We start from the raw sequence: 6847 nt of genomic DNA, 5'->3' as shown, positions 1-6847 counted from the left end.
TGAAGATAACTCTTGCAGATAATATGTACAAACGCAGGCACTGAACACTCTTACAAATCATGATTTTGTACTATTTGTGGTAACACATCACAGTTTCCAAGGTCAAATAGCTACAGGACAATATTTCTACCTATTTAATTACACAAAAACACCCCCTCCGACCCCACTGCAGTAACAACACTTCACAATTTTACACACATACAATCCTTTCACATTCATATTATCCTTTCTCCAACTAAATAGTCACAATGTTTGCAGTTATATTACACAACACTAGGATGTTAGTCCATCCATAAAGATTAGAAATGAAACAAAATGAAATTGTCAGTGCAAACCTGTCAATGACTCTTTCCCAAGTGTGTTAGTATATACAGTTGAAGTCGGAAGTTTAAATACACCTTAGCCAAATACATTTAAAGTCAGTTTTTCACAATTGCTGACATTTAATCCTAGTAAAGATTCCCTGACTTAGGTCAGTTAGGATCACCACTTTATTTTAAGAATGCGAAATGTCAGAATAATAGTAGAGCGAATGATTTATTTCAGCTTTTATTTATTTCATCACATTCCCAGTGGGTCAGAAGTGTATGTAAACTTCCGACTTCAACTGTATATCTTTGGCAATTGTCATGATGCATTCTATCTTGGGTCATTGGGCTCTTAACCAGATATGTAGACGTCTTAATGCACTGAAAGATCTCTCACAGCTGCTAACTCTGATGGTCAGTGCATCCTGTACGATTGCTTTCAGTAACGGGAACATATCATGGTCTAACAGTTTATCCACACAGGACGTGTCAGAAGTGGCATAGCATCTTCATTTTTTTGAGAGGTAATGTTTAGCAAGAACTACTTCATCTGGCTTGAGGGGAATATGACATGTTTGCCTTTGTTGAACCAAACTTAACAGGAGAGATTACTGCTTCCAAGGTTTCCTTTTTCCAAGCTATACGGAGGGTGCTCTACAACAGCAGAGACCTGAGGACACCATCCAACCTGGAACTGTGAGTAGTGTTTGGTCTGATGCTATTTTGAAATCCAAAAAGAAAAAAAAAGAAAATAAAAATAAAGTACATTACAATTATATATTTTACGGGGACTGGTAGCTGAGTTAAGGCTCCCAGGCTTGTAAGGACAGACCAGACATAACTTCAATTAGCACTAAGGTGTGACGTAAAAGGTGTTGAAGCCTTTGGGCCCAACAAGTGGCAGGAGTCTTTGAAGCATCCTCTGAAGCATCCTCTGAAGCCCCTTCCTGCAAAGACCATTCACTGGCATTTTCTACAAGAAATCTGCCTCCAGAAATAAAAGCTTCTCCCAAGTGGGTGTGACACCTACTTCTGTTGCCTGCTGCACTGCTACTTGGATTCCACCCGGCGATCTGTTCACCGTCTGCCCTGGCTTGTCTCCCCGTCTGGTACAGGTACCCCCACCACACTCACCCCTCTTTCCTGAGCTTTTGCTCGGCTCCAGCACACACCCACTGTTGGGGTGAGTGACTCTATAGCTAGGCCCAAGTCATTATATATATTTTTTTCTTGTGCATTTTGCTATTTGCCTCATGAATCCTGCATACTTTGTTGACTACTAACTTTCTTTACCCAACTGTGGGACAGACTGTTTGTTCCCACATTCGGGACTCTGACTCTCAATTGGTTACACAGACTTTAGGCCTCCCATCCTATTCTAACCACCACTCGCCGGCTTTGTATTCATGTTACCTGATGGAAATGCTGTACAATATGATCTTGTTGCCATCTGATGCACATTCAGATGTCATAAATCAGCCCTGCAGAGCTCTCCCTGTACTATGCCGTGCCTTGATTGTATTACTGTTGATGATATCTGGAAATGTGCATGTACACCCTGGCCCATCTACTGTTGCTAGCCCCAATTCTGACTAGTGCTCTGATATCTGCTTCACTGATTTCTGCTCTCGTAAAAGCCTGGGTTTCTGCACGTTGACACAAGAAGCTTATTACCTAAACTGGATCAATTGGAAGTGTGGGTTGACACAAGAACCTTATTACCTAAACTGGATCAATTGGAAGTGTGGGTTCACAGCTCCAATCCAGATGTGTTGGTCATTACTGGGACGTGGTTAAGGAAAAATGTTTTGAATACTGATGTTAACCTTTCTGGTTATAACCTTTTTCGGCAAAACAGATCTTCCAAAGGTGGGGGAGTGGCAGTCTTTACCAAGGAAACGATTGAACAAATGAACAACTGTCACGTTCTGACCTCTATTTCCGTTGTTTTGTATTTATTTAGTATGGTCAGGGCGTGAGTTGGGTGGGCAGTCTATGTTTGTTTTTCTATGTTTTGGGGCATTTCTATGTTTTCGGCCTAGTATGGTTCTCAATCAGAGGCAGGTGTCATTAGTTGTCTCTGATTGAGAATCATACTTAGGTAGCCTGGGTTGCACTGTTTGTTTGTGGGTGATTGTCTATGTTAGTGGCTTGTTTCAGCACAGGTCTCATTTTGTAGCGTCACGGTCGAAATTGGGTTATTGTTTTTGTTACTCTCTCAGTCTTTCTTTATTAAAGATTTTACCATGGACACTTACCACGCCGCATATTGGTCCTCTGATCCATCTCGCCTCTCCTCTTCAGACGGAGAGGAGGACGACCGTGACAACAACGAAACAGCACAGCAAGTAAGTGAAAGAAATAGGTTTTGATTATGTTTTACTGGTAATTGGGACATCTGTAAATGCCAACAATATGTTTTTGGTCAGTGTGGTGTGTGTTTAACCTTTTAACTAGGCAAGTCAGTTAGGAACAAATTCTTATTTATAGTGATGGCCCAGACGACGCTGGGCCAATTGTGCAGCGCCCTATGGGATTCCCAATCACTGCCGGATGTGATACAGCCTGGATTCGAAACAGGGACTGTAATGACGCCTCTTGCACTGAGATGCAGTGCCTTAGACCGCTGTGTCCATGTTTGTGTGTTAACTATTTAACTGTACTAGAATGGTTAAAAGGCCGCTCAAATTTTAAATATCGGCTATCGGTATAGGTTTTTTTTGGCAAGGAAAATATCGGTATCGGCCAAAAATGTAATATCGGTGCCTCACTTATAATAACAGAGAGTAGCAGCGATGTAAAATAGTGATAACACTGTCTTGAGGAATAACATTGTCAACTCAATAGGCATCAGATAAAATGGATCCTATTTTATCTAGAAAAAGAAAGAAAACAGTTATATAATCTCCCACCAATACCAAGTCTTTCCATCTTAATTAGTAGGCCTTCTCTCCACAGAGTCATAAGCCTTTTCAATGTAAAAAAAGACAGTAGCCATTTGTCTGTCGTTAGATGAATGAGACCAAAGCGCAGCGTGGAAAGTGTTCATGATTTTTAATACTGAACTCCGACAATACAATAAAACACAAAACCGAACGTAACGTTCTGCAGGGCTAGACAGCAACTATGCAAAAACAAGATCCCACAATCTAAGGTGGGAAAAATGGCTGCCTAAGTATGATCCCCAATCAGAGACAACGATAAACAGCTGCCTCTGATTGGGAACCATACTAGGCCAACAAAGAGAAACATAGATTTGCCCACCCAAGTCACACCCTGACCTAACTAAATAGATAATAAACAATGCTCCCTAAGGTGAGGGCGTGACAGTACACCCCCAAAGGTGCGGACTCCGGCAGCAAGCCTGAACCTATAGGGGAGGGTCCGTGTGAGCATCTCCTCTCGGTGGAGGTTGCGGTGCGGGATGCAGACTTCGCTCCACTTGAGGCTCCCCCCACTTTGGTGGCGCCTCTGGTGCTGAGATCGTCGCCGGGGACTCCGGACCGTAGATCGTCGTCGCGGACTCCGGACTGGGAACTGTCTCTGGAGGCTCCGGACTGGGGACCCTCGCAGGCGGCTCTGGACTGGGGACCCCCGCTGAGGGCTCTAGGCTGCAGACTGTCGCTGAAGGCTCTGGACTGCAGACCGTCGCTGGAGGCTCTGGACTGCAGACCGTCCCTGGAGGCTTCGTGCCATGGATCATCACTGGAGGCTTCGTGCCATGGATCATCACTGGAGGCTTCGTGCCATGGATCACCACTGGAGGCTTCGTGCCATGGATCACCACTGGAGGCTTCGTGCCATGGATCACCACTGGAGGCTTCGGGCCATGGATCACCACTGGAGGCTTCGGGCCATGGATCACCACTGGAGGCTTCGGGCCATGGATCACCACTGGAGGCTTCGGGCCATGGATCACCACTGGAGGCTTCGGGCCATGGATCACCACTGGAGGCTTCGGGCCATGGATCACCACTGGAGGCTTCGGGCCATGGATCACCACTGGAGGCTTCGGGCCATGGATTATCACTGGAGGCTTCGTGCCATGGATCATCACTGGAGGCCAGTTGCGTAGAGCTGGCACACGACGCACCGGGCTGGAGAGGCGCACTGGAGGCCTGGTGCGTGGAACTGGCACAGGGCTTACCAAGCTGGGCAGATGCACAGGAGACCAGGTGCGTGGAGCTGGCACAGGATATACTGGGCCGTGGAGACTCACCAGAGGTCTGGAGCGCAGAGCTGGCACAACTCGTCCTGGCTGGATGCTCACCCTAGCCCGGCAACTGCGGGGCGCTGGCACAGGACGCACTGGGCTGTGAAGGCGCACCGGAGACACAGTGTGCAGAGCCGGCGGAGGATATCCTTGCCGAAGTGACGCATCGGAGACCAGGAGCGCTGAGCCGGCACAATCTGTCCTGGCTGAATGCCTACTCTAGCATGGCAAATGCGGGGAGCTGGTATAGAGCGCACCGGGCTGTGGATGCGTACTGGAGACACAGTACGTGTAACCGCAAAGCATGGTGCCTGAAGGGTCACACGCTCCTCAAAGCGACTGTCTTGCTCCAGACTCCAACCCCTCCAAACTCTTTCGTCCCTGTTAAGGGACTTTTTATCAATGATGACTAATTATGTATACATTTCAATCAGGACTGACTAGTCCAAATGCTATTATGTACTGTACATATATGAATTTTCTCTTTTGCTCCCATTCCCACTTGTATATAATATAGTCAGGAGTTTAGAACAGTGCCTTTGTACAAATGAATGAACTATCTCCAGACTGTCTAGAATGCTATCTACTCTGACTGACCTTGGCTTCAGGCGAGGAGGGAAGGCTTGAGAACTATAGGGCCTCTCTACTAGTGTCATGAAGAGATAGAACATTTAGAAAACGCTGACGTCATTTTCAGTTTATAACCTGTGGAAAAATGTGTATGTACCCAGTACTCTCTTGAATTAAACGCTGTTACCTGACTTTTAAGACCGGGGCTCTGTCCATTCTTTTAAAAATATAGGGTCTTACAAGCCCTTTGAATGCATTGACAGAGTAATGAATTCTGATTGGGAAATAATACAGAGGAATTTAGAATTCCTTTAACAGTCCCTCTCCACTGCTCACCACTCCTCGCTCAAACGGTCCAAGAATTCCTCCTCTGTCTCGGACTCACCCCTCACACCGACGCCTATGTCATCTGCCCCCGGGGCTGCCTCTCGGGTTTCCGTCGTGTCCTCTCCTCCTGACCAGGCTGCTTGGTCCGTTTGTGGTGGGATCTTCTGTTACGTCCGTCGATAGATGAATGAGACCAAAGCGCAGCGTGGAAAGTGTTCATGATTTTTAATACTGAACTCCGACAATACAATAAAATACAAAACGTAACGTTCTGCAGGGCTGGACAGCAACTATTCAAAAACAAGATCCCACAATCTAAGGTGGGAAAAAGGGCTGCCTAAGTATGATCCCCAATCAGAGACAACGATAAACAGTTGCCTCTGATTGGGAACCATACTAGGCCAACAAATAAATAGAAACACAGATTTGCCCACCCAAGTCACACCCCGATCTAACCAAATAGAGAATAAACAAGGCTCTCTCTGACAATTGCTTGCTTTTACAAATGCATCCAAAGTAGATCTAGCTTTACGGAATCCACTTTGACATTGACTCAATAAACCTCTATGTTCCAGGAAATATGACAATCCTCTTTTCCATCAGTTAGAAGTCAGTGCTATTGGTCTATATCTATCAGCACATGAAGGGACCTTACCAAGCTTTACAAGAGGTCATATTACTGCACGTTTCCAACCAGGAGGTATAACCCCCTCCAAATAGTATTAAATAATCCCAGGGGAACATGCATGACCTCATCAGGTAGATGCTTAAACATTACATAGCATAACTGATCATGACCTGGGGCTGTATACCCACAGCCTATTTAGGCTGAACACATCTCATGAATGGTAAACCCAGCATCCAAAGACGTCAGCAGTATCCCTTTTCTTATACACATTAACATGCACATTTAAAATATCATACCTGCATCGCTTATATGTATCTATTATGTACCCTAGAAAATGTCTTCCCCAACAAGTTAGCCTTTTCTTTCATTTTTTGACCCACAACCAAAATTGCAATTTGAGTGGACTTGCTTCTTTCAGTCATCTTCTTCAAAATAGACCATACATCCCCCCAGCTCAGTATCCCTGCCTATTGTAGAGCAGAACTGTCTCGATGCATTTCTCTTTTAGTACGCCCTACGTACTAAAGCTCTCATCCTTTGGAAATCAAGTAGATTCTCAGGAGTCATATTCCTACGCAACACTCTGTAAGCCCTATATCTTTCTCGAATAGCTGGAGTTCACTCTTAAGTTCACTCTTCACTCTTGGAGCCACCATCATTTTCTCACCCACTTCACTCACTGGTACATATAAATTCACAGCACTCAAAATCAGAGGTCACAGAGGCAGCACATACTGTACATCAACCAGCCTCTCCAACAGACTTTACGTAATGAACGCAAAACTTTTCCCAGTCTGCTTT

The sequence above is a fragment of the Oncorhynchus mykiss genome, chromosome 21 (assembly GCF_057628025.1).
Source record: "Oncorhynchus mykiss isolate SJ-2025 chromosome 21, ASM5762802v1, whole genome shotgun sequence".
Taxonomy (NCBI): Eukaryota; Metazoa; Chordata; class Actinopteri; order Salmoniformes; family Salmonidae; genus Oncorhynchus; species Oncorhynchus mykiss.
Note: the sequence above shows the minus strand (reverse complement) of the source record.